This window comes from Alosa pseudoharengus, unplaced genomic scaffold (genome assembly GCF_046254945.1).
Source record: "Alosa pseudoharengus isolate Yale_2024_CS ecotype anadromous, Long Island Sound unplaced genomic scaffold, YU_APseudo_1.1 YU_APseudo_1.1_scf_21, whole genome shotgun sequence".
In the NCBI taxonomy this organism is placed as follows: domain Eukaryota; kingdom Metazoa; phylum Chordata; class Actinopteri; order Clupeiformes; family Clupeidae; genus Alosa; species Alosa pseudoharengus.
Genome location: NW_027468674.1, coordinates 2,402,007 through 2,416,174, shown reverse-complemented (window position 1 = coordinate 2,416,174; position 14,168 = coordinate 2,402,007). Strand labels below are relative to the sequence as shown.

Below are 14,168 nucleotides of genomic sequence, written 5' to 3'. Positions count from 1 at the left end.
TGACCTAGTGTTCTTACTAGAGTAACATTAGTAATGTGCCGAACTTGCATCAATGGGGTCTAAAACTTGAGATACACGAGTAAGCTTCACAACTCAGACCTGAGTAAACTGGACTCACGCAGTGCACACGCGCACAGTCAGCAGAGGGAGCATTCTGGATTCCACAGCCAACGGTCGGCAGTGGCTGACTTTTGGGATGGGAGTGTAACGCAGCTTCACCAGTGACTTGCTCTGTCCGGTAAGTTTACAGTATGTATTAATGTGTCAAATGTTTACAGTATAGGTTGAACTAACAGCATTTGTGCAAAACTCTACATTCGGTTTCATTAACAGCTGGGGTAATGTTAAGTTCAACTTGCTAAGTGGCCGATATATGTGCTAGCTGCTAACAGTTTGCAGCTAACTGATAGCAGCTATGCGAGTTAACATTGCCTCAGACCATGCAGAGCAGAAAACAAATATTCTAGGTATTCAAGCCCTTTGATATTTTTTGTTATCGAAGTTATGAGGAAGTGGTGGCGCCTGGGGTCTAGAACTAGGCTGTATAAATTTGCCAATAGCAGTTGTCTTCATGAGCTCTTAATGAAGTTTAGTTCTAACGCTTGCTAGCATGCTAAGTTGATTCAAAACGTGTAAAGATTAAACTGTGTATGGTTTACGTCGATATTCCTACTGTATTGATAAAACATTGATAATTGGACTCATAACCTTACTGACTGAGAAAGCCATGGTCTTTTATCTAAAATCTTTCGTTGTGATTTAGCAAGAGGACTTAGGTTGCAGTGTGTGGAATTTAAACGAATGTGCCGTTATTGAGGTGCAAAATGGCGTCATATAATTCCAACGTATGATTGACATTTTAAATTATATTGTGATAAATGTACTAGGCCTGAAGCAATAGAGAAAATTCAGTTGCCAAATCATAATATTTTTAGCTTAACAGTATTAATTAGGTCTCTGGAGAAATAATTTAAATGAACATTTAATGTGATAAACTTAATCAGCTGTTTTAGTTAAACATGGCCAATAGATGCATATTGATAATAATTTTGCCCTCTTTTTCTTTTTGCAGTTGGAAAACTGAAAATGCAGAGCAATGAACTGGACATGTAAGTTGTGCTTGTTTGGATGTGAAGTCAGAGGTCAGTTGCTCAAACACTACAGATTGAAACATGGAGGTTACACCAGAATACGACCGAAAAAAATTGCAGAGGGTGGTGAAAACTGGCCAACGCATCACCGGTTCCTCACTCCCCTCCATCAAGGCCATCCAGGGCAAGTGATGCTTGCGTAAGGCGCGCAGCATCATCAAAGACTGTTCTCACCTCAACCACAGACTGTTCACCCCACTCCCCTCTAGGAAGTGTTACAGGTCTCTCTGCACCCGAACCAGCAGGTTCAGAGGAAGCTTCTTCCCTGCGGCTGTCACCCTACTGAACTCTAGCTCTGCATCCCGGTGACAACCAACCAACTAAGCCCCCGCCCGATGCCTCCTTGCCTGTGCCTGTTGAGGTGTCCACCATGACCATGGAAACCTTGACGGGGGACACCCACCCCCGCGGACAATTGCACTACTCTATCCCACCCATAGTGTTCTATTTATTTACAAATGTACATACTGTAATTACACTTATACATGGCATTTTCTACTGCTCTTCATACTATTCATCCTGCACATACACATATTCTTACTACTCTTATAATGTTACTGTTTCTGCACTACAATGTTACCCCACTGCACATAGCTGTATACTGTACATATATGTCTATATGGTTCATACCGAATATCCATATTTATTCTGCTAATACACTGCACATATTTATACCTAATTTATATTACTCTAAACCACCTTCTGTAAACCAACTGTATACTACTGTTTACACCGCATATTTCTTATCCTGTCTATGCACCACCTGTCTTTGTATATCACATTGCATTTTTCTGCTTTTTTGCACTTCTAGTTAGACGCAAACTGCATTTTGTTGTCTTTGTACTTGTACTCTGCAAAATGACAATAAAGTTATCTAATCTAATAGTGCCAACTATTTGTGTACATTCTGCAAGTAAACTTTACTATCCAACATAAAGTACCCTTTACAACTCAAAGTAAGGGTAACTCATTTAACAGTAGTAAATACAACTTTGTTTTTAAGTAAGCTTTACTCGAGGGCATGAAGTAAACTTTACTAGTTGGAAGTAAGTAACCAGAACTTTAAAGTCTTAAGTAAGGATAACTTCTTCTAAGTAAGCATTACTTGTAGACATCAAGTAAACATAACTTGGAAGAGAAAAGTTTTGTTTACTTAACTTATTTAAGGCAACGAGTTTCCACCCTTTTTTCAAGTAACCATTACTTATTATTTTTTACAGTGTATAACATAGGTTATAATATTCTAAACGGGGACCCTGAGTCAAATAACACAGGTCCCGCTATGTGTGATAATCATGCTTTGTAATTGACCTCTTTTTCACAGCAAGATGCCTTAAATGTGTTGATGGTTATATTTGTAAGTCTCAACCTGTCATTTATTTGCACAAAACTTGCCAGAAGTCCTAATTTAAGGGGTTATTGCCTTTTAGCACAACCAACCGCAACCCAGCTGAGGATAAAATTAACGCCTATTTTTTCACTTCATGTGAGTGGTTCTGTGCAGAAATACATGAGCAGTTGATAGTCATAATTTGTGTTTAAAAGAAGAAGTAGAGGCTACATGTATGCTATATAGTAGCAGAACTAGTGACAACCAACCAGACTCTAAAAAAGGAGGACAAGTTGTGTATAAAGTGAGGACAAATAGGCCAAAATGAGGACACCCCCTAATGTCTGCTTATAGGCTTATTAGTTGTGTAACTGTAGCTAGCTGGTACATATGTGCATGTAGGCCTATGTTGTGTATGTTAGCTTCCTTCCCAACGCCTTAAGAGATGTGCTAGTTGCAGCAGCCTGGGCTTTTAGCTCGGTTGTTAGCACGCTCGACTCCCGAATCCAAGGTGTTGCTGTTTGTGGGGTGAGTGCAGGGCTGAGCGTGCAGATCAACACAAGGCATTGGTGCCGTGACCCTGATCAGGAGTGAGGTTTAGACACGAACATGCAATTTGTGTGCTACATGTTTACCACAGGTCTGCAAACTCTCACGCATCGGCCGTGAGACTCACTCATTTTATTGGCTTCACAAGCTCTCACGCCACACACCCCCGATTTCTCAGGGTGAAATGTCAACCCGGTCGGTCAAATACCTTTTTACTGGGGCACATGCCCCAATACTTAACTGCTGTGCCCCAGTAAAATCTTAAGTCCAAGTTAAATTGCTCACAGAGTAGGCCTACTCGTCACACAGCATAGGCCTATCACCTGAGCGAGCGGAATCTAAGCCTTCCAATCATATTAGCGCCAGGTTGCTGTGATAAATGGTTAACGTTGTATGAAATTTAACCATTTTTGCATTCTGTGCACCCATTACTCTCTGTGAAATAAATATCTCACAAACTCTTCACTTAAAACATGGCAAACTCTATATCACAATAAACAGCAGACCTTACCGAATACGAGGAAAGCATGACATGTATTTTAATGTAAACTCTTTGTGTCAGTACATACATTTTTGTAAATTGCTTAGCCACAGAGTAGCCTACCCCACTATCATGGTTCTTATATCTAGATAGCAAAATCAGATTGGCAGATAGCGGACTGCTTGTGGCACGTAAAATAGCAAAATAGTTTAGGCTACAGCACAAATATTTCCATCCATAGATAAAAATAATCACCTTTTCAAAGTGCACCAGATTGATGCATTAAAATGTTCGAATATACAAAGGTTTCTTCCGGGGGGATCTACCCCAGGTCTCCCCAAGGAGCCGAGGAAACCCCTTTGGGGTTTGGCCACCAGTCCCCTCTGTTGTAGTAGTCCCCTCTTTTAGTAGATCTCTTTGGTACCCCAATGTTGATTTAACTCTGGGACCCCCTATCTGGTGGGCCCAAATATATTTTCATCTTTCTACAACTGTTTTTCCATGTCTCACCTCCATAAATTATTGTGTAAACACAGATATTTGTGCATTTACTTAAAATACATGGAGTTACAGCCTGGTCGGGACAATGTACCCACACACACAACGCACTCTGAGGGTAAACATATAACACACACACACACACATGCAATGCACTCTGAGGGTAAACATATAACACTAACACACACACGCAACACACTCTGAGGGTAAACATATGTACACTAACACACACACACACAACGCACTCTGAAGGTAAACATATGTGTATACTTGTTTTAGGGCCCTAGCTGTTTTGTGGGACTATGCTGGTACAAAGCTTTATTCTCTCTGCAGAAAAAGCTTGTCCAAACTCAAAAAGTGTTTGCCTTCATCAGTTCTTTTTCTGTTGTTTTGCTGACTATCCCTAACTGCCTTCTGACAGTTGCAGACAGTTACGGTACTGGGGTTGTGGGTCACAACTTCAAGTGCATTTGGAAGACTAAGCACAATGAGTGAACATGAGCTTCTCTGAGCTCCCTTCAGATGTCAGCTATAGCTACATTACAAAACCACAACTTGTTCTTACATATAAATAGCCATTACATCTCCCCCTTTTAACATTGACTGATAAGTGACATTTGTGTCAGACACATTTATTCACTACATTTCAAAATGTGTCATCATGTAGTCCCTAACATGCGTATCTTCTTCCTCCACTCTGGTCTGGGTGGCAACTGAACATACTGACCAGACACATTTCCAGCGTAGATTGTAGCATTATCTTAAGACAAAGTAGCACACATCATTTCAATGTGAGACTGGGGGAGGCCTCGGCATACACAGTTCCACACTACATTTTCATCTTTGCTTGAATTACTATGTGTATGTATGTATGTAATGTACTGTATGTACATTATTTGAGTGCATGTATGTATGTATGTATGTATGTATGTAATGTGTTTGAGTGTATGTATGTATGTATGTAATGTGTTTGAGTGTATGTATGTATGTATGTATGTATGTATGTACGTATGTGTATGTATGTATGTATGTATGTATGTAATGTATTTGAGTGTATGTATGTATGAATGTATGTACAGTATGTATGTAATGTATTTAAATGTCTGTATGTATGTAATGTATTTGTATATATGTATGTAATGTATTTGTGACTTAAATTGAGTTGACAAGGGACACAACCACCAACCACAACCACAGGCCTCTGCTGAGTAACTGACACTGACACTGATGACAGGTCTTTTTCAGTGGAAACCACTTGCTTTTTCCCTGAAATGTCTACACTCATACAGTATGTCAAATGTGAAGTCTCATGCTAAAAACCTGGGTGTTATTCTTGACTCAGAGCTTCAGAACAAATATGTTCTCTAAACTCAGCTATTATAAAGTTATCAGTTACAAATTATTGCTAAACATACATCTTTTCTGCCCTTTAATGATATGGAAGAAGTCCTCCATGTCACAGCTGATTATTGTAACTCCCTAACACATACTGATTAAATACATCATGTTAGTCCTTAAACAAACTGATCAAATACATCATCGGTATAGTTATGACCTGAGAATGTTTATTGTATTAAATTGCATGTCTTTATAACACATAATGCAGTTATCATGTAGGTGTGGAGAATGGGTAGCATGACAAACTTAGCCCTTCAGTATAGCCCACCTCACCCCTCTCTGGATAACAGAGAAAAGGGAAATAATATACTGTCTAAAAAAGTTTCCCCACCACACACAGCGTATCACACAACACACAATGTATCACTTCTTCATTCCAATCATGGTAATAGTGAGTAACTTTAGTTCAGGGAGCACATCTATCAGGCTCCGTAACATAACAGCTTAAGGAACAAACTCCGCTCCCCATGGCTCTCTCTGGATAACAGTGAAGGGAGATAATATACTGTGAACAGAAAAAGCAGACACATCACACACCACAAGGTTTTTATTTCTTCATTCCAATTTTCATTCCAAAGTTATTATGGTATTGGTAACAGTCAAGTAATCAAGAGCTATTACTGTTTTAAAGCTGTTTGAATTAAGCTTTCCTCAAAAAAAACAGAATTAGAAAAAAACAGTACATGACCTAATCTACAATAAGTTGTTTATAGTTTTTAATCTCTTAAAAATGCAAATCTATAAGTAACATGTTGCCTACAAACTTCATACTTAGTAAATTATTACATTTTGTGTACTAGAAATACATGCTACTAGATAAACAAAAGCTCCTGGTCAAAATAAAACAAATGAAAGTTAAAAGTTGGTGCCACCCTGGTTGTGGTTGTCCTCAGCATCAGCGCCACCCCCTCAGCACAGTCACTCAGCAGAGACCTGAGAGAGAAGACGTGTTTTAGATCGCTCTATGTATGGGTCATACAGAAAGGTATTTTTATAGCTATTAATCTAGAGCATTCTAGAGCAATCATACTCACTTTTGTAGTTCAACATCTAACAAAATGTGTACATTTGAAAAAAGGTAAAGTTTGTGAAACTTTACCCGCATTGCGTTGGATTTCTAAATCCCAGGCAGATCTCCATTGGCCGTTCTGTTCTAGTAGGACTACGACCAGTCTGAAGAGGGGGAAGGTGAGGACACTGTTCTGCTGAAGGAACCATTCCAGGGGCCCAGTGGACACTTCTTGTAGAAGCGAGATGAAGACTCTTCGCAGCATTTTCAGGTGAGTCTATCTGGGAAACAACGTTTTTTGTGTGTGCATGGATTAGCATATCCAAAATGGAAAATAGAATGATTCCTTTATTTACTATGGTGAAAAGAACCATGTGGGAAATATAAATAATACATAAAAAAAATATATATATTTTCTATTATTAAGTTACTGCTTACTATTATTTTAGCATGCTAGTTCTCATCGTATTGGAACCATATCAGATATACAAAAGTAACACATTAATATATATATTAACTTATATAATACAATTAAATATATATAATGTAATTAAATATATAGTATAAATATATATTTGTTAATATTATTGTCAACAATATATATATATATATATATATATATATATATGTATATTTATATTTACACACAGGGGAGTCATAGGGGGGATCAGCTGTTGTTGTACTTCTACTATAGACCCAGGGAATGACAATCATGAGTCAGCGTTTTTCTACTAGATCATCTCACTTAACTGAGCATCTATCACCACCTTGTGGGCAGGGAAAGTTACCCCCTCTCTTTATTATGTGTAGCAGAGCTACAGAGTAACAGATGCATTTATTGATGACGATAGCTGAATGGTCAAAAGCAAACCAATTTTAGAAATAATTCATGGAAATGATGTTTAAGATTTATTTATTTATTTATTAATTCATTTATTTAATTGAGTTTGTTGAAATGCTGAGTGTCCACGTCTCCCCATAGTTTCTATCTAGCATTGTCAATAAGGGAGGTTTTGCAGACGTTTTGCTGTAGGATATCTGTAATAGGCTACCATGGGGCAATACCCACAACAGGGCTTCTGTGATGTGGAAGAAGTGCATACTGTACGTGGCATCACCGTAGGCCTACTGCACTATAGACGTGACCTGCATAGCATAGCCTACTAGCCTCTGCATCACCGTAGGCCTTTATGCTAGAAATGACAGAGTAACAACTTCCATGTGAAAACATGTAGCCTTTTTCTATTGAATAGCAGCACAGATGTCAATGACTGATCACCTGCTGCCTGCATTGGTAAGCCAGAGGATAGACGTGTTAAAACCTGAAGCTAACGGCTAAAAATGCTAAATAAAGCATAACTTTGGTCTATACTCTTTGCATATTTCAACCGGTTCCAAAAGTTTTGTGGTATTTTACTCTGGTTGGTATCGCTTTATGATGTGGCATGCTGTGCCATATTGTTTGAAGTAAACAACAGACTATTGCATGTGCGTTTGAGTGCTCTATGCCGCTAGCTTTGCTTATGTGTTAGCATTTAGCATGTGGTCCTAACTCACAATCTTATTGTTCGGTCCTTTAAAAGAACACAGTGTAAGAATAGGTGTTTATGCCCGTTGTTGTCCATGTTCAACATACTGGGTACCCATTTAGCACTACGGTACCCAGTGTGTTCAAAAACTGATGGAAGTGTGTGTGTGGTTAGTGCAATGCCATGTACGAGCGAGGTCCAGGCACCATTTTATTTTGCCAGAAACAATTATATCATAGCTTAGCTAGACATTCATACACTGTGAAGTCAATTTCAATCTGCGGTTGCAACTAACCACTTGAAAAATAGGTTTGCATGTGGGATTAGATGGATGATTTTAGATTGACTTACCTTACGGTCAGTGATGGAGTCTAGTGTGGGTACACTACGTAGTGTATGTAGTTCTGAATATCACGTAGACTACGCCACTGCTTACGGTGCTGTGTTAAGATGGACGGAAGTACGCAACTTCACAAAGCGTGTTCCAGGTAACATGCCTTTTATTTCAATGACCGATGTGATACTCATGACTAGCGTTGTTATACGTTCCTACTCAAGTTCTAATTTCAACTGCTGGACTTGAGCACTGATGACTTGAACTATGTCCATTGACTGCATTCAGACTCGTAATGCTTTGTGAAGTTACTGTGTGCTATTGAATACATTCATACATACACAATGTAATGTAATGTGGAATATATACAGTACACCACATTACTTACAGCTATGAAAGTTCTGAAGCATGTGCTTTTGCTATTTAGCATTTGAAAAGGTGATAGCCGTGTCGTTTGTGCTTAACTTGACATGGATTCAACTCAGATATTCCCTGACTTGAACGTGACTCAGACTCACACTGGGAGAATCTAGACTGGACCTGTTAGTCTCGTGCTTGAGGTTTAGTGACAACACTGCTCAACAAACTTCACAAAGTCTATTTACTATTAGAAAATTGTGCTTTGATTGATTGCTTTTTGAACATTTATGAATTATAGAGCACCAGAACTCGGCTTAATTAATTATTTCAATTATAATGAAATTGTCAAAAAATCCAACACTGATGGTATGGAGCACAATAACATAGAAGGCCAATATTCAATCATTAAGCTATAGGCCTACTGAATATCATTAAGCTATACTGAATATTGGTGTTTCATCTATCTGACAGTTGTTTCCCTCACATAATATACAGAGCCACACACACACACACACACACACACACACACACACACACACAGCAGCAGGGCTACACACACACCTCACACCTAACCACTGTGATGGACAATGCACTATACAGCAGGGCTACACACACCTACAGTCTGTAGGTACACAGAGGCCCACACAGCAAAGCCACACACACACACACACACACACACTCTTCCCTCTTGATGTTCTGGTGCAGCAAGCAGGGGTGTAGTGGTCAAATAAGAGGTGGGTAAACTATGAATTCTGTGATCACAGTGAAGTGAACTGTGCCAGGCGGTATCGGATGTTTTAAAAAGGCATTCAGAACATGTTTGATGACGGTGGAGGTTATTGTCCAATGTTTAGGAACCATTTAGAACCACTGGTATTGTTATAGAGTGTTGATGAGTGTACTACTGAGTGTACTAGAGTGTTGATGAGTGTACTAGAGTGTTGATGAGTGATAAACTGCAGTTACTTGCGTTTAGCCTCCACTACATCCCGGGCTGCAGGGTGTGTGTAGGGAACTTCTAGAGAGTGTTCCCAGTTTGCCTGGAACACTGGTAGCGGTGAATGGCACAAGGTGACTGAGATAGCAGCCAACTGGACACCAGTTACAGGTTCAGCTGTTTGGGACACTCTGGGACTCTATTTGACCAACTGGACACCAGTTACAGGTTCAGCTGTTTGGGACACTCTGGGACTCGATTTGACCACACCTTGTGCTGTGCTGATGGCCCTGCTAATACCTGACCAATGACCCAGGTGTTCACACCTGCTAATACCTGACCAATGACCCAGGTGTTCACACCTGATGGCCCTGCTAATACCTGACCAATGACCCAGGTGTTCACACCTGATGGCCCTGCTAATACCTGACCAATGACCCAGGTGTTCACACCTGCTAATACCTGACCAATGACCCAGGTGTTTACACCTGCCCTCTCTTCCAGGTGACCGGTAGTTACTACAGTGGACCAGGTGAGAGGAGTCCATGGCAGGCAGGTAGACCACCACGCAACCTTCAGTGGACCGAACTCCCCGACTGACTGTCATGGAACCAGCGACACGGAGAGATCAGCATCCTGCCAACACTCTCATTCTCCCTTTCTCTCTCTCTCTCTCACTCTTTCTTCTCTCTCTCTCTTTCTTTAATCTCTCCCTCTCTGTCTCCTGCCTCTCCCTTCCTTTATGTCTCTCTTTCTCTCCAGCTCTCTCTCTCTCCCTTCCTCCCTTCCCCTCTTTCTCTCCCTTCCCTTCCCCTCTCTCTCTCCCTCTCTCCCTTCCTCCCTCCCTCCCTCTCTCTCCCTCCCTCCCCCTCTCCCTCTCTCTCTCCCTGTCTCTCTCCCTCTCCCCCCCTCCGTCTCTCCTTCCACAGAACTCCACTGTTTTCTCAGGCCTGTGTCTTTATGAAGGTGAATGTTATGGCCAATCAGAAGGGGCGAAGGAATTGGAATTTATTATGTTTATTTGTCCAGACATTATTGGGATGCTTGATGTGTGTACTTGTTCTGGATTAACTAAACCAAATAAATGAGGTGTGTGTGTGTGTGTGTGTGTGTGTGTGTCTGTGTATGTGTGTGTGTGCGTGTGTGTGTGTGTGGGGTTATTTCAGTGCAATTACAGACAAGTGTGCCCTCTAGTGGCCGTGAGCGTCAGAGTGTTGTGACGTCAGAGAAGGTAGATGATGAGGAAGGTAGATGCACCATAGATATATCTATGAGGTAAACACAGAGGAAGGCAGATGCACCATAGATATATCTATGAGGTAAACACTGGGAAACTCAGACTGGCTCAGACAGAGGAAGGCAGATACACCATAGATACAGCGCGGAAAATAAGTATTGAACACGTCAACATTTTTTTCAGTAAGTATACTTTCAGTGAGGCTATTTGCATACTAGAGTTACTAGAGTAAAAAAGTGAAATGCCACAGGAAAAAAGTATTGAACATGCCTACTGAAATGTATTAAATACTTTGTGGAAAAGCCTTTATTTGTAATGAGAGCTTCAAGGCATTTCCTGTATGACGAAAAGTCACAGTATTCAGGTGTGATTTTGGCCCATTCTTTTAAACAGATAGTCTTTTAATATTGAAGATTCCAGGGGTCCCTCTTGTAAATCCTGATCTTTAGATAACTTCCAAAACTGTTCAATTGGATTGAAGTCAGGGCCTTGATTGCTTTTCTCTGAAACCAATTGAGAGTTTCCTTTGCTGAATGCTTTGGGTCATTGTCCTGTCACTTCCGCTCCGAGGGGCAGCTGTTCGCAGGTTCGAATCCGGCTGTGTGCTGAGTCTGGTCTTCGTCGCAAGCCCAGTCTGCGCAGCCTGGTCCTCGTGCGTTGGGTTGAATTGCACGACTCGGCCCTGCACACAGCCGGATTCGAACCTGCGAACAGCTGCCCCTTGGAGCGGAAGTCGAGCGTGTTGACAACTGAGCTAAAATCCCCCGGGTTGCTCGCGAAAAAAAAACCCCACCAAGATGTGGCAGCTAACCATAGACGGCAGTTCAGGGTTTGTGGCCTTATATTTTGTGAAACGTAGCGAGATATAGGCACTATTAATCCAAAACTTTGGTTTGCTAACCAAAGAATACGGCTGAGCTTGTGTAAGCTACAATTTAGTTTGACCAGACCTAACTGTAGTAAACAACGTCTAAACGTCTCTCTTTAGCACCCCCGCTGGGTTGCTTGGCTAGTTTGCACCTCAGAAACGTGTCTGGTGGAACGTTTGGCTGGGTTTGCCAAAACATTCCCAGGGGAACGTTTCCCTAATGAGACCAGGTTGCAATATTGCTTACTGGATGATTCTGAAGTTTTGAAATGCATCCGTAACCAGTTCTATTGATATGTTTTGCAACAATAAGGTTGCAAAGGTCTTGGGAGAACTCTTTGCTTTTACCCATAATGAAATGTTTCTTGTGTGACACCTTGGTAACGAAAAACCTATTTATAGCTCATCAATATGTACTAACCCAGCTTATATTAATTTGCACAGATATGAGGGATAATTACTCTCTAACTACGTTTAGTGTTATGTGTGGATAACCTAAGTTAATACTAATGTCTGGAGAAAATGTAATGCAAATAGCCTCACTGGAAGTACTCAATACTTATTTTCCCCGCTGTATATCTATGAGGTAAACACTGGAAAACTCAGTCTGGCTCAGACAGAGGAAGGCAGATACACCATAGATATATCTATGAGGTAAACACAGAGGAAGGTAGATGCACCATAGATATATCTATGAGGTAAACACAGAGGAAGGCAGATGCACCATAGATATATCTATGAGGTAAACACAGAGGAAGGCAGATGCACCATAGATATATCTATGAGGTAAACACAGAGGAAACTCAGACAGGGGCACCCAGGAGGGCTGTCTAGTGGAAAAGTAAACAATGACTGGAAATCCAAACCAATCAAGATTCTGACCAGAGATCATTTCACAAACCCAAATCCCATCTCTCTCTCTCCAGAGATCATTTCACAAGCCCAAAACCCATCTCTCTCTCTCTCTCTCTCTCCACAGATCATCAGATCATTTCACAAATCCAAATCCATCTCTCTCAACAGATCATTTCACAAATCCATCCCTCTCTCTCCACAGATCAGATCATTTCATAAACCCAAATCCCATCTCTCTCTCTCTCTCTACAGATCATCAGATCATTTAATAAACCCAAATCCCATATCTCTCTCTCTCATCTCATGTTCTGGTGTCTCTTCACTGTCCTGTATAATAAAGCCCAGAATATAACATTGCAGTGCAGTGTAGTGCAGTGAGGTAAACTACAGAGATAGCAGTAGAAAGTTAATGTATTTTAAACACCTGCTGAATCACCTCAGAATCATTACTTGATAGAATGATCTGCACTCAAAAAGGAGGATATCAAAGTCACTCAGAAAAATAAAAAATCAGGATACAGAGATCAGGCAGTACATACATACTGTACCTAAGTGCTCTGTGAATCACTTAGTAGACTCGTCTGTAGGCTACTTCAAACAGAAACATCAACGTCATTCAAACAAAAACAATCAGGACACACTCAAATAAAGCATAACATTTAGTGTCCCTGAGCAGATGTGTATTGATAACATTTAGTGTCCCTGAGCAGATGTGTATTGATAACATTTAGTGTCCCTGAGCAGATGTGTATTGATAACATTTAGTGTCCCTGAGCAGATGTGTATTGATAACATGTAGTGGGCCTGAGCAGATGTGTATTGATAACATTTAGTGGCCCTGAGCAGATGTGTATTGCTTTTCATCACGGCCATGAAAGCCCCTTTACACACATCTCTTTCTACTGTCTATGCAAGGAGGGGGCAAGGCTCCAAATTCCAATTTCAGGTGCATCCTTCAGCCAGCACAATTTGGTCAGTGTAAAAGCCAGCACAATTTGGTCAGTGTAACTTGCAATGGGTTTACAGTGTTTCTCAAACTCTTTCAGACCAAGGACCACATTATCAATAAAAACCCCATCACAGACCACCTCACTTCCTACATTTCTAGGGGGAAACAATAGGCCTACTTCAACAATATATTACACAACACTCCTTGAACCATATTTATGTCTTTGCACCTTGCTTTTTGTGCTTTAGATTTCATTTGATTTTCTTTCCACTACCCCCGTTTTGACAGTTTGATGTTAACTATGTTGCTAATAAACTAATCATACTCCACACTACCACCATGAGCCTGGTCAGTGGTTTGATGTTAATTATGTTGCTAGAAAATGAATCATACTCCACACTAACACTAGGAGCGATTAGCGTTTTATTTTCACTCCTCCGATTAACGTAATTTTGCTCGTAACTTAATTTTGCTTCCCTTTAATTTCAAAAACTATTTAAAAATGATTAAGGAGCTCATGCCTCTTAGTTCTAATCATGGATAGTACATACTTCCTGTGCTGACGAGGAGCCCATGCCTCTTAGTGCTAATCATGGATAGTACATACTTCCTGTGCTGACGAGGAGCCCATGCCTCTTAGTGCTAATCATGGATAGTACATACTTCCTGTGCTGACGAGGAGC

At 40.6% G+C, this 14,168-nt stretch overlaps 1 long non-coding RNA gene across 1 annotated transcript; it reads left to right on the top strand.

Moving 5' to 3' along the window:
• The first annotated feature begins 5,862 nt into the window (after positions 1-5,862).
• LOC143137444 (uncharacterized) lies at positions 5,863-13,814 on the top strand. Its single transcript, XR_012989960.1, has 4 exons — positions 5,863-5,950; positions 6,301-6,392; positions 6,536-6,687; positions 10,081-13,814. It is a non-coding gene; the product is annotated as an uncharacterized LOC143137444 (long non-coding RNA).
• Positions 13,815-14,168: the final 354 nt, after the last annotated feature.